This window comes from Lagenorhynchus albirostris, chromosome 5, assembly GCF_949774975.1.
Source record: "Lagenorhynchus albirostris chromosome 5, mLagAlb1.1, whole genome shotgun sequence".
NCBI classification, from domain to species: Eukaryota; Metazoa; Chordata; class Mammalia; order Artiodactyla; family Delphinidae; genus Lagenorhynchus; species Lagenorhynchus albirostris.
Genome location: NC_083099.1, coordinates 66,465,501 through 66,480,349, shown reverse-complemented (window position 1 = coordinate 66,480,349; position 14,849 = coordinate 66,465,501). Strand labels below are relative to the sequence as shown.

The 14,849-nt window shown below is 39.5% G+C and overlaps 1 protein-coding gene across 6 annotated transcripts in view; it reads right to left on the bottom strand.

Annotated features, from left to right (window-relative positions):
• Positions 1-14,849, bottom strand: part of LPP (LIM domain containing preferred translocation partner in lipoma) — a 688,443-nt gene that overhangs the window by 500,051 nt on the left and 173,543 nt on the right. For all 6 annotated transcript variants that reach the window (XR_009540714.1, XR_009540715.1, XR_009540717.1 and 3 more), the window contains exon 3: positions 8,571-8,634. The gene's annotated coding sequence lies outside the window, so the exon portion shown is untranslated. The remainder of the gene's footprint in view (positions 1-8,570; positions 8,635-14,849) is intronic.

Here is a 14,849-nt window from a genome sequence, read left to right as displayed (position 1 = left end):
GCTTCACTCCCAGGGCTCCCACACAGACTCACAGTGGGTCACCAGGCACTGAGATTAAATTCACACATGTGGCAGTCATTACATCTTGGCACGATCCAAATTCTAGCTGCTCACATCTGCATTTGTGCTGATCTGTGCACTGCCAGAAGTCTATCTCTGAGTAAAAAATCTCACGCTCTGGGCTTCCCTGGTGGCGCAGCGGTTGAGAGCCCGCCTGCCGATGCAGGGGACACGGGTTTGTGCCCCGGTCTGGGAAGATCCCACATGCCACGGAGCGGCTGGGCCTGTGAGCCATGGCTGCTGAGCCTGCGCGTCCGGAGCCTGTGCTCCACAGCCGGAGAGGCCACAACAGTGGGAGGCCCGCGAACCGCAAAAAAAAAAAAAAAAAAATCTCACGCTCAATATAACAGGGAGAAAACAACCAACGGATTCCCCAAAGCATCAAAATTCCAATTCAGTTGATAACTTGCAGTATGGTCAGGGCTCTATGACCCTAATCACTCTGCCTCCTCCTGCACTCACTCACAAAAATGGAGAGTCTGAGACCACTAACCTGACAGAAGTTTGAAAGAAGAGGAAAAACATGAGTTATTTATAATGCAGTTTATACAACTGCCCAGCTTTTCTTATTCTACCTTAAAGTACCAGAAGGGCATTTAATTAATGAATTATCATAAAAATGATTCAGGATATGTGATCTTGTCCCTCTCTGAACTCCCAGAGCACACATTCACTGTACTCCTCAGGGGACCACTGGCCATTTTCTACCAGGAATTTCTATCGTTTATAGAATTGTTTCATTGTCCCTATTCACATTCAGTGTTATCTCTGGAGGTATTCACATATTTTCAAGCAGATCTGGATTTGAATCCAAACTTTGCGATTCATTTGCTGTATGACGTTAGGCAAATTACTCAACCTCTCTGAGCTCAGTTTCCACATATGAAAAGTGGGAAAAAATAATTTTCTATTTTATGACATTAAATGAAATGATGTATTAAAATGGATAGCACTTAACAGATTCTGGGTTAAAAGTACCTTTGAGTGAGTGAGTGAGTGAATAAATGAATAGAGCAAGCAGAATAAGAGTTTCAATATTAAAACATCACTCAACAGTTTGAAACATAAATGTCCAGAGTCACACTCATAAATGAGTCTGACACTCAGAGCAAAACAATAGGTGAATTGTGGGAGAAATCCAACAGCAAAGGAAATGTGTTACCCAAATGTCATCTCAAACTTCGCACACTGAAAAAAGTATTTCGCTTAACCTAGAACCTATGTATGGCCCTCAGAAGGTTTACAAACCTCCTGAAATTGTAGACAACATTCTATGCAGATGTGCATTTTCTAACTAGTTCATAGATTCATCTGAGTTTCCAAATATTCCGTAATCCTCTCCCCTACCACTACACACACACACACACAGGGACGAATTAATAACTACTGCCTTAGGCAAGTCCCTTGACAGAAAGGGATCTGCCAACTGAGAGAGAAAAATTTCACTTAATAAAACAAGGCTGAAAGATACAAGCATGCGGTTTAGAAAGTACAGACGGTGGAAGTTTTAATGATAAGCGCTCCAATCCAGAGAAAAGAGCTCTGAATCTAAGACTCAGCTTGGCTGCAAACTTGCTACAGGACCTTAGGCAAATCAGAGACTCAGGAAAACCAGGATTTGGGGAAGCTTTGACATCCAATCTATTTCACCCTCCTTCTCCTCCTTGCATCTCGTAGATGGAAAAACTAAGGTTCAGAGGAAGGTAATGCCTTCACCAAAGTCATAGCACATAAAGTAGAGCCAGGATTTGAACCTCAGACCCAGTAAAATGATTTCCACTCAGTGTGTCATTATTATGAAGTACAAGGTAAGTGTTTAGACCCAGTGGCCTCTAAGTTATCTTCCAACTGATAGACAATTACGATTCTCTTCTCTGGACCTGGAAATCTCATGAAAACATTAGTTTGGTTTTGGCAAAGATCATTCTAGCTGCTTCTCAGCCCCAGCCCAGTCCCACAAGAACAAGGCAGAGAGAAAATCTGAAAGAATGAGAGATGCTGCTATTAATCTTGTGCAGCACAGAGACTGGGAACTGCAGGCCTTGAACTAGATTTCACTGTGTTGGCTATTACTCACCTGTCCTCCTGCGTATTAATCCTGCATCTGCCTTCTCTTTATTAATGTTCCCAACTCTGCACAGTACACAGCCAGCTAGGAACTCATCCTTAGCTTCCTATAATTCATTGGATCAGAAAAGGGCAAGAGGAAACAGTGTGATGTCAGGGTCAAGTAATCTCGTACAGAAAGAACTGCAAGGGAATCCACAGCTTCTTAATAAACACAGAGAGCAGAGGCCAGCCAGAATCCTCTATTCCATGCTTCATGGAATGAACGAATAAGTCTGGCATCCACTTATGTTTCAAGGGCATCTCACATCCCTGTGTTAACAATAGGATTGGTTTTGCCTGAAAGATAATGTCCCTTTAAATGGTGGGAAGAGAAAGGATACTTCACATACAGAGATCCCTCTCCTAAAACAGAGGTACAACTATGGAGTCAGAAGAAAGAATTCTAGCCTAGGATCTGCCACGAAAAGCTTAGACAAATCATATTCCCTCCCTGACCCCAAAATCTCCATCTCTGAGATTTGGCTAGATGGGTCCTTAAAGTTCCCTCTGCCTTTGACATTCTGACCTCTCCTTACAGGTCACTGACTCAACCCTGGAAAAATCAAACAACGGAAGAAGAACCTCTCAATATTGCTAGTGAAGTTTACCAGAGCCTCAAAACTGAGACCCAGATTATCAAGCAGAGAAACATGAAGGAAGATAGATTTTTATTTTTTCCTTTCTAACCAGAAACTGAATGTTGCTGGGGGTAGGGAACAAGCAATGCATAAATGCCCAATCACAGTGTATATATAATTCAAATCACTAACTGCCCTTCAGGTATGTACAAGAATCAAAAGCTAAAAAGAACAACTATTTTCACACACTGAACTCTCCTATGACTTTGGAAAAGTGGCAGCAGGAGGAAGAAAGAATTGACCAAGAAATAAAATCCTGGATATTAGGACATTTGACTAGAAATAATGCCATAAGCACGTGGTCCAACTCTACCTGTTGTTAGATACTGAAATGGACCCCAAAGAGGGAAAATGACTTGTCCAAGGTGACACAGCCAGAGCTGGGAGTAGAATTATATTCTCATGACTCCCGGTTCGTAGAACATAACCCATAACACATTACGTCACTCCTGCAAGCGATGAGATTCTATCCAGGTAACTAAGAAAATAATTTCAAATATTTTGAAATAACAATAACTCAATAACAATAACTCTACCTCAAATAACAATAACTGATTTATTGGATTTAAGGCAGACTAGGGCTGCTTCTATCAAATTATAATAAACAATTCACTGTAGCAATATAGACAAGTCCATGAGAATTAACTGTGCATTATTCATCCTTGCTAATGAATCACCCTGTGGAAAACAGGGATAATCAACAGTCTAGCAAAGGCAGAAGCCTGTTCTTGCTCAAGTACAGATCTTCCCTGTTAAAGAACATCAGGTATCAGCTCTAAATAGTAAACAGGGGATACGGTTTCAGATTCCATGGAGTACAGCTTTAAATAGATTCGGTTTGGAAATGGGACATGGAACACACCACAGTCAGTGGATCAATGTTGAAAGCTGAGAAACACAATGATTACACTAATTAAGTGGGTACCTGTTGACACATCTACTGTCAAGTCTAATTATTTATTTAAACTGTTATTCTTTCTTCATTACTGCCACTGACACCAATTATTACCACAAGATTATTTTAAATTTCTTGTAGCATGCCCCCAGAATATTTACTTCTCTACCTTCCAAAGGCTATGTGAGAAGATTTTATCCTTTTTTCCCCACCAAATCTACTTCCAAAATAAAAAAATAGATGAATAGATGAATGGATAGGTGGATGGGTGGAGTGATAGAGAGATAGAGAGAGAGATGAAATTCCTCTTTCTCAAGAGCAGTTTTTCATAAGCTTTCCAGCCTTGCTTAAACTCTTCTTTGTAGCTTCAAGATGGGTTTCAGTGAGGAAGTGGGAGCAGAGTTAACCACTTTTCAAAATTTATTTTATTAATATTTAACAACTGGCATCTGGAGGAAAGTTAATATAATAACTGCAGTTTCTGAGTGAACAAATAGATCTCTGCCTAACAGAGCCACCAGAAACTATGGTATCACATGTCTACAGTACATTCTTCTCTGATGTGTTTATCCCTGAAAATACATGAAGTACATAGGAAAGGATTTTTTTTGCAGAGGTGTTTTATGGACTAGAGAGGGACAAAAAGATGGGCAGGAGTCACTCCTGTACTTTTGGCTACCAACTTTTTTTTTAGTAAACCTCTCTTTTGTAGAAACAAGCATAAAGCCTAAACAACACAAGTGGCTTCTAGGTCTGATCTGCTCACAGAAGAGTTTCACAGTCCATATGTGCCCCCTCCCCAGCCTTCTTTGCACATGACCTCTTCTTATTCCATGTGTATGATGAATATCAGCTTTGAAAACCGTATTCATGTAACACCAAAATTTCCACTCATTTCTAAATTGCTAACTCCTGCAAATATGGGTCAGTACCAACAAACCTCAATTCTTTCAAAGGTCTGTGTAATTAAAATTATGTTTAAACTACTATATATAAAATTGATAATTAATAAGGACCTACTGCATAGGAATTCCCTACTGCAGGGAACTCTACTCAGTACTCTGTAATGGCCTGTATGGTAAAACAATCTAAAAAAGAGTGGATGTATGCATATATATAACTAATTCACTTTGCTGTACACCTGAAACTAACACAACATTGTAAATCAACTGTACTCCAATAAAATTTTTTTTTCAAATTATGTTTGGGCTTCCCTGGTGGCACAGTGGTTGAGAGTCTGCCTGCCGATGCAGGGGACGCGGGTTCGTGCCCAGGTCCGGGAGGAAATCACGTGCTGCGGGGCAGCTGGGCCCGTGAGCCGTGGCCGCTGAGCCTGCGCGTCCGGAACCTGTGCTCCGCAACGGGAGAGGCCACACAGTGAGAGGCCCGCGTACCGCAAAAAAAAAAAAAAAAAAAAAAAAAAAAAAATTATGTTTAAGATCATGGAAAGAGGGACTTCCCTGGTGGTTCAGTGGCTACAACTCCAAACTCCCAACACAGGGGGCTTAGGTTCGAGCCCTGGTCAGGGAACTAGATCCCACATGCATGCCGCAACTAAGAAGCCCGCATGCGGCAACTAAGAGATCCCACGTACCGCAACTAAGACCTGGCACAGCCTAAATAAATAAATAAATATTAAAAAAAAAAAAAGATCATGGAAAGAACATACCTAAGGGATAATCAAAATATTCATCAGTACAAATGTTTACAGTACTTGAAATGCTGATATCAAATCTTCCACAAAGTTGCTATTCTATAGGGCCTGCAGTTAGGATCACCATAGTGACTACTTCACCTCTTTTTGGCTAAGACTTCTAGAAGATTAGAGAGAGCATAAAGGAGCTAGCTGGGAAGTACAGATATCAGATGGTTATCTGCAGAGGAAAACTCACATTTTCCAAATTTTAAAACTTTTTATGCTTCCTTAAACACATAAAATAAATTTTATGCTTCCTTATTTGTTTTTTTAAACTTGTCTCCGTTTTCTTTTTTTTTTAACATATTTATTGGAGTATAATTGCTTTACAATGGTGTGTTAGTTTCTGCTTTATAACAAAGTGAATCAGCTATACATATACATATATCCCCATATCTCCTCCCTCTTGCATCTCCCTCCCACCCACCCTATCCCACCCCTCTAGGTGGTCACAAAGCACCGAGCTGATCTCCCTGTGCTATAAGGCTGCTTCCCACTAGCTATCTGTTTTACCTTTGGTAGTGTATATGTGTCCATGCCACTCTCTCACTTTGTCCCAGCTTACCCTTCCCCATCCCTGTGTCCTTAAGTCCATTCTCTACATCTACATCTTTATTCCCGTCCTGCACTTAGGTTTTTCAGAACTTTTTTTTTTTTGATTCCATATGTATGTGTTAGCATACGGTATTTGTTTTTCTCTTTCTGACTTACTTCACTCTGTATGACAGACTCTAGGTCCATCCACCTCACTACAAATAACTCAATTTCGTTTCTTTTTATGGCTGAGTAATATTCCATTGTATATATGTGCCACATCTTCTTTATCCATTCATCTGTCAATGGACATTTAGGTTGCTTCCATGTCCTGGCTATTGTAAATAGAGCTGCAATGAACAATGTGGTGCATGACTCTTTTTGAATTACGGTTTTCTCAGGGTACATGCCCAGTGATGGGATTGCTGGGTTGTACGGTAGTTCTATTTTTAGTTTTTTGAGGAACCTCCATACTGTTCTCCATAGTGGCTGTATCAATCTACATTCCCACCAACAGTGCAAGAGGGTCCCCTTTTCTTCATACCCTCTCCAGCATTTATTGTTTGTAGATTTTTTGATGATGGCCTTTCTGACTGGTGTGAGGTGATACCGCACTGTAGTTTTGATTTCTCTAATAATTAGTGATTTTGAGCATCCTTTCATGTGTTTGTTGGCAATCTGTATATCTTCTGTGGAGAAATGCCTTTTTAGGTCTTCTGCCTATTTTTGGATTGGGTTGTTTGTTTTTCTAATATTGAGCTGCATGAGCTGCTTGTAAATTTTGGAGATTAATCTTTTGTCAGTTGTTTCATTTGCAAATATTTTCTCCCATTCTGAGAGTTGTCTTTTTGCTTGTTTATGGTTTCCTTTGCTGTGCAAAAGCTTTTAAGTTTCATCAGGTCCCATTTGTTTATTTTTGTTTTTATTTCCATTTCTCTAGGAGGTGGGTCAAAAAGGATCTTGCTGTGATGTATGTAATAGAGTGTTCTGCCTATGTTTTCCTCTAAGAGTTTTATAGTGTCTGGCCTTACATTTAGGTCTTTAATCCATTTGGAGTTTATTTTTGTGTATGGCGTTAGGGAGTGTTCTAATTTCATTCTTTTCCATGTAGCTGTCCAGTTTTCCCAGCACCACTTATTGAAGAGGCTGTCTTTTCTCCATTGTATATTCTTGTCTCTTTTATCAAAAGTAAGGTGACCATATGTGCGTGGGTTTATCTCTGGGCTTTCTACCCTGTTCCATTGATCTATATTTGTTTTTGTGCCAGTACCATACTGTCTTGATTACTGTACCTTTGTAGTATAGTCTGAAGTCAGGGAGCCTGATTCCTCCAGATCCGTTTTTCTTTCTCAAGATTGCCTTGGCTATTCTGGGTCTTTGTTAAACTGGTCACTGTTTTCTTGACAAACTCAAGAAGAATGTATTCTTCTGCCAAAGTCCCAACTCCTTCACACTGGTTCCCCAGGAGAGTGGAATGAAGACACTATAGGCCCTGGGTTTCGAAAGACTCTAACTCATGTCCTGAATTCTTAAGATTTTTTTTGTTGTAGCCTTAGATTATGTCCTTTTGAGATGTGTTTTGGGCAGTTAAGAGGCAGTGACAGACCCAACGAGTAAAGTTTGGCCCCTTCAGAGCCAGGTAACACTGGTAGCATAGTGTAGTGAAAAATGCACTCAATCGACAGCCAGGAAACTGGAGAGAAAGCCCTCCTGCTATATACTCACTGGGGATACAAGAAGGCACTAGATAAGAACATCCTAGGTAGAGAACAAACATATGGATACCAAGGGGGAGCGGGGGGGCAGGGAGGGAAGACTATGATACTATTATACATAGTATCAATAGTGTACATATGTCAATCCCAATCCCAATTGGAAGATTGGGATTGACATATATACACTGTTGACACTATATATAAAATAGATAACTAATGAGAACCTACTGTATAGCACAGGGAACTCTACCCAATGCTCTGCGGTGACCTAAATGGGAAGGAAATCCAAAAAAGAGAGGATAGGGCTTCCCTGGTGGCGCAGTGGTTGAGAGTCCGCCTGCCGATGCAGGGGACACGGGTTCGTGCCCCGGCCCGGGAGGATCCCGCATGCCGCGTAGTGGCTGGGCCCGTGAGCCATGGCTGCTAAGCCTGTGTGTCCGGAGCCTGTGTGTCCGGAGCCTGTGCTCCGCAATGGGAGAGGCCACAGCAGTGAGAGGCCCGCGTACCGCAAAAACAAACAAACAAACAAAAAAGAGAGGATATATGTATATGTATAGCTGATTCACCTTGCTGCACAGCTGAAACTAACACAACATTGTAAAGCAACTATACTCCAATAATTAATTTAAAAAAAAAAAAAAAGGCCATCCTAGGACATGGCATACTGTGGACACTTAAATACTTCCAAGGTGCCCAGACTTTTGTGCTTTTGATTTGAACCTTAAAAAGCTAGGAATTGAAAGAGAAATCAAATCAAGAAGACATAAAACGGGCAAAGTTCACTGTCTTGGCCATTTTTCAGGTTTTGATCCTCATGAAATACCTTACTATTTCTTCTGTTGGGAGTGAAATCTACCTTAAACTTTACTGGCTAAGATGCCTACCAGCATTTCATAAACTTGATGATGCCAAGCTTCTCTTACCTTGGACAGCTAGCTCTTGGAATGATCAGTGGACACAAGGTTCAGCAAACTGCAATGCTAGTGTCTGTAAATGAAACAGGTAAAGGTTACTCTTAGGTTCCAAGCTCTTATTTATTCATTAACAATCATAAACTCTTCTATCTATACCACAGTTTCTTGTTTGCAAAACACTTTCACATTCATTATCTCATTTCACCCCATGACAACCTGGTGAAGAAGCAGGAAGAGATTATTCTACCCACTTCTTAGGTGAGGAAACAGAAGCTCACAGAGTGAAAAGGAGGATGAGAAGGGAACTAACATCTCTCGATTAACTTCACAAATGTCATGGGAAATGGGTATTACTGTCTTGATTTTACAGATGTGAAAACTGAAGTTCAGAAAAAGTAGGTAAATTGTCCAAGACTACATAGTACAGTACATGGCAGAGTGAGAGTCTGAACCCTCTGAGCTCTGCCTGTTCGTCCAGTGGTCTTTCCTTTATACCTAGGATATTAGGTGGGAAAACACAAGGACAGACAACTCACTGACTAGATCCACTAGACTTAGTGGAAGAGGGAATAATGAAATAAAACCAGCTATTTGATTGATGTGAAGAAGTAGCAAAAACACATGGGATTTAGAGCCAGTCAGACCTGTCTTCCTCTTACCAATGGTCTTAGGCAAGTTACTTAAGCCCCAAATGTCAATTTCCTTACACGTAAATGTGGCACATAATACCTACTTCATAGCCAAAGATGAGTTAAACTTTTTGTGGAAGATTCTCCTACATTATTTCATATTTATAGGCATGGACAGCGGTGGTATAAAAAACGGTAACATTTCTTCCTATGAGCCCACACTTATATGATCAAAGAATGATGCTCTAAGCACACAAGGCTAGAGGATATCTCTGGGTTGGGTATTTGCTTGATTTGTGACCCTAGTTTTAAAATACCATAATATTTATCTAGATCAATCTTAACATGGTCTCACCTAACAGCAGCACAAAGAACTTTTGTTCCAAATGACAAAACCTCAAAAGTTAAGAATCACGTGTCCCCTCAACCCCAAAAAGCAAAAAAAAAACTGCTTTAGGTGAATGGCCTGAAGGTTTATCACAGATCATTCTAAAGTTTGTGCCTGTATCATGCTTTAGGTTCAGAGAGATGGAGCTTCCAACAGGAGTGCAAGAACAAGGGGATTTGTTTTAACATAAGGATAGATTTACTGAGAAGTAAAGACCTCTGAGAAGTTTTATGAATATATCCCATTTTCATACAGGGCTCAAATCAGATGATATGAATAGAGCATGGTTGATAGGATACTCTGCAAGAAACTCTTATCATATGCCACCAATATCAAAACATTAATCATCTTTAACATTATGCTTTATAGTTTGAAAAATATTTCATGACCATGTTTTCTCAAATCATCCTCGACATAACCCCAATGAAACCTTACTACCCCAATTCCACCAATCAGGAAACCAAACTTCAAAAATCACGTGGTTAACATGGAACAGACAAAAGTTTAACCTTGTATCTTGATCCCCAAACAAGTAAGGACTCTTCTACTACACGACGCAGGCTTCCATTTGGGGGCGCTCTATTTGGAGGGAAAGGTAAAATGAGTATATACCCAATAAAAGTCCATTGTCAAGGCACCAAAGCACATTTAGTATTGAGTCCTGCTTCACTGGCAAGTGAAAGGAGAGAGACTTCACATCTGTGGTCTAACCAGAAGGTGACACATTACTAAGCTGAGGCAAAAGACTGTTCGATGCAGGGTTACCATGAACACTTTCTCAGCTCTCCCCAGTGAAGTTTCAGAGATGCGACATCCTTGAGCAAGCTATTGAAACACAAGCCACAGAAACAACAGAAGGCTGTACCACTGAATTTTCGTAAAGGGGTCTCCATCACTAAGTTTCATCTCACACCGCAGAAAAGCTGAAACCTTCTATCTAAGAAGTTCACCGTCCTCTTCTCACACGGTTTGAGTGGCACGTGTCCTCAGTAACTCGAGTATTTCCCAATACAGTGGAGTTCTCCACTAGACCCATAAAGACATCTGGGACAAATAACAAATCCCACTCTAGCGTCTTGGTAATAAAGTCAGTTATCTTTGGCTGCCTCTGTAGATTTTATGACTGCTGGCCCAGAACCTGGCAGGTCTGCATCCTCTATCAAATCACCCATCCTCTCCCAAGAAAACTGTTCTCATCTCCAGAAGCAATTTCAACCAAAAATAAAGAAATCAGGATGATCAGACTCTAACTTACAAAATTTCAACTTTATTAATTAGAATCAGTGCAAAAGCAAGACTCACCAAACCTAGCTGGGACTAGTATAAAATAATTCATCATTTCTACTGTATTTGGGGGAAAATAGGAGAGAACAATGGAGCCAAAGGAAGGGGGGGGGAGGGAAGGAGGGAGGGAGGGAGGGAGGGAGGGAGGGAGGGAGGGAGGGAGGGAGGGAGGGAGGGAGGAGGGAAAGAAAAATGATGGGGAATAAGGAAAAAAGAAGAGAGGAATGGGAGGACATGAGAAATGAAGAGAGCAGAGAGACCTGTTTCGACAGGTTTTTCACAAACCATGGTAACCTCTGGATTGACCACTGCACCCCAGAACATTTTTTAGGCAACATAACTCTAGATGATGATCCTGACATTACGAACAAAAATTCCAACCAAATGGCATGAGAATCACTAAGGTCAATGTATAGATGCCCCTTAATACTTGATACTTTACAAGTGCTATAGTACAAATGAGCAGTTGACAGAGCTTTGTAAAAACTTCCTCTAAGCCAATAAACAAGTAAGTCTTCAGTCTTGTGGTCCCAGATTTTCTCTCTGAACAAGGGGGGTTATCTTAAAAAGAACACTGGAATGGGGATTGAGGACCTGGGTTCTGGTTTTAGCACTACAATTCCCAAGTCTTTTAAATCAGAAGTTGTATTAAATATACATTTTTCTACTTCTCTTTCCATGGGTCTTGACCATGGTTGTCCCTAAACCACTGTGAAAAGGCCAAGAATTATTTTGTCTAGACTTTGTGCATTTTGGTAAGTTTTATGGATTGGTAAAGGTGGTGGTGAGAGGATTACTTATAACTTAAACAATGTCATAATCTTAAACATGATTATTAGGAAGTCTGACCCCAAAAGCAATTGAAATGTGAGATTAGGCCAAAGGCTTTAGATGACAGACATGGAATGTCCTTCATTCCCATCATCAAATCCCGTATGAAGAACATTTTTAAATGCACGCTCACCTGATACCCTAAGACATTTATCAAGAATACAACGTACTCCATGGCTTATGAACAATTTGGTTGTCTCATTAAAGTAATGTTTGCCAGTATTTAATTGCTTCCCTCCCTGATTTTAATTTCCTCACCTGTCAGCATCTATCAAAGGCACTGAGATCTTCTGACATCCTGGCTGATTGTGTTGAAATTAATCATATTTTTAAAAAGTAAATTGCATGGCCTAAAGGTAATGCTCATCTTCTTCATGTGATATTTATAAGGGTTCTATCAATGGAACTTATAATCTAGAAATTAAATCAGAGGCTTTAGGAATGCTAAGCAGAAATATAAGTAGCTCACAAATTTCCAGCACTGGACTCCAGAAGATCGGTACTTTAAAAAATGCAATCTACAAGTGTTTACTGAACATATCGCACTTGCCAGCAGTCACTATTGGGTAAACAGAAGAAAGTAAGACAAAGCTACCTCAGAAAGTTTAAGAAACAAGTGAAAGTTATTTAATTAAGCTGAATTGACCTTGACAAAGTAGCCAACAATCTGGTCACTCAAAAGATACATTTTGTATTTTCAACTGTGATCAGTTATATATATTGTGTTTTCACATGGATTAATGATTTTATTCTTCACCTCAAGCCAATGAGGTGAAATTGGTATTACTGTTAGTATTACAATATTGTAATATTACAATATTGCTACAATAGTGGCAATATTCCTATTTGACAAGCGACAAACATGAGTAGAGAAGGGACTCTTCCTTAGATACCTGGTTATGGGCAGAGCTGGTCTGTGAGCTAAATAAAATCAGACAATACAGTATGATCACTTTGAAATAAAGAGAGAAAAAATTATTTGTAAATCCTCCATACATAATTATTCAGTGCTAATTCTTGTGCTAATATCTATCTGTAACAATGCTTAAGATACTCAGTAAGGAAACCCACAGGCACTAACCTGTTCTATAAGAACAGGTGAGATGAGATGATGGATGGGGAAAGACTTTGTAATGTGTCCTACCAGCATGAGATTATTTTTATGTATTTATGTTATTATTCCTACTTTGGAATACAGAAATACGCATTCATGCAGTAATTAGGTCCCAAACACTAGTTCTGAGGCCCCTAAACTAACCAGAAAAAAGGCAAATGTTGCATGTATGCAATTCTGGGCAGCAGGGGTGGGGAAGTCAATGATAACACATAGAACTTAGAAGTTGGCTTTATAACCAAACATAACTAACCCCTAGTATATGGGTCTTATCTTTCCAGTGGACTCTAAGCCCCTACTCAGCCTTTAAGCGTATCTCCTGCTATGAAGCTTTTCCTGACCCAAAGGGGTTTGGTGAAGCAGTCTCTCCAAAGATGACCATAATGCCTAGTTTCATATCTAGATCACTAAAATTACCACACTGTTTTATAACTTTTCCTTGATTCTATGTATTGAAGGAGAAACCTTGTCCAATTCAATTTCTTGAAACCAAACCCCAAATCCAGAACCTGGTCCTTAGCAGGTACTCAAGAAAATGTTTACTGAATGACTGCATGAACAAATGATAAAAGTGTTCTATGTAATTCCTATAGCATTTAGATCAATACATGTCATATAACAAGTACTTAGTAAATGTCGGTTGAATTGAAATTAACTGAACAGTTAATTTAAAAAGCATATTGTTCAACCAAATGATTCTAAAAGCTACTAAGTAAGTGGTTCAGTGAAAAGTTAAGTAACCTGCAGTGGCCCAGCCATCATTAACCCAGTAGAGGGGTGAAGAAACGTTCTTCACAGGAAGAATAATAAAGGCTGAACATATGAATAGAAATGTAGGCAGGAGTTGAGAAAATTCATGTAGAGGAAAACAATACTTGTCAAGAAAACCATGTTAAATGATATAAAATTTAAAAATAGAGAGGGAAAATAATCTAGAGATAATGAAAATTTCTTTTAAAATTATAGGTATAAATAAAATCCAAACAAGGAACAATGGAAAGAGGAAGGACAGATTCTTGAAATAATGAATACTAAAAACCAGGTCATATGTGGGGGGAAAAAAAAATCAAAGACAGAACGGTATGTGTGTGTGTGTGTGTGTGTGTGTGTGTGTGTGTGTGTGTGTGTACACATATATATATATTTATATATAAATATATAAAACTATATATATATATATAAAACTGAATCACTGTGCTATACACCTGAAACTAATACGATATTGTAAATCAACTCTACTTCAATAAAAAAATTAAAAATTTTTTAAAAAATTGATCAAGTCAAAAGTAATATCTATTACATGCTATGTTTCTATAACTGAGCTAAGCCCTTCACATATTTTAATCCTTAAAAATATGCTTATAAATCATTATACTTCCCTCTTGCATCTGAGTAAAGGAATGCTTAGAAAGAGTAAGTCATCTGATCAAGTTCACACACCTAGTAAGTTACGGTACTAAAATTCATATCCCAGCTTTTAGGCCCCCAAACTCATACTGTTCTCAGTATAATAACAAAGAAAAGAAGTCAGTTTGAAAGGGGCATTTAGAGTTGGATGGCAAGATGGAACTCTAGAAAGTGGTATGAAATAGGGAAGGCGTAAAGAATATGAGCATCCTGGGACATAAGTAGCAAGAAAAAGACTGAAGGAGGAATGAAGATGGTTGGGGAATCAAAGCTATCTTGAGGTATCTGAGGATGTGTCCTGTATAAGTCATATTATACTCTTGAATAATCTACAATGCTGGAACTATTAGGGTTGAAATGATAGAAAATCCAGTTTCAGAGCAATGCAAAGGAGAACATGAAACATGAAACTGTCCAGCAGCAGAACCAATTGCCCCCAAAGAATTACAAGTGTTCAAGTAGAGGCTAAGTGGCCATCTGCCAGGAAAGGAATGCATGACATTTGGTGGGAGGGACTCGACATGAGAAGGGGGGCCAGTGCAGCTTTGTGTTTCAGAGATTTAGCTGGCCAATACTGAGACATAAACAACAGCTCAGGGCTTCCCTGGTGGTGCAGTGGTTGAGAGTCCACCTGC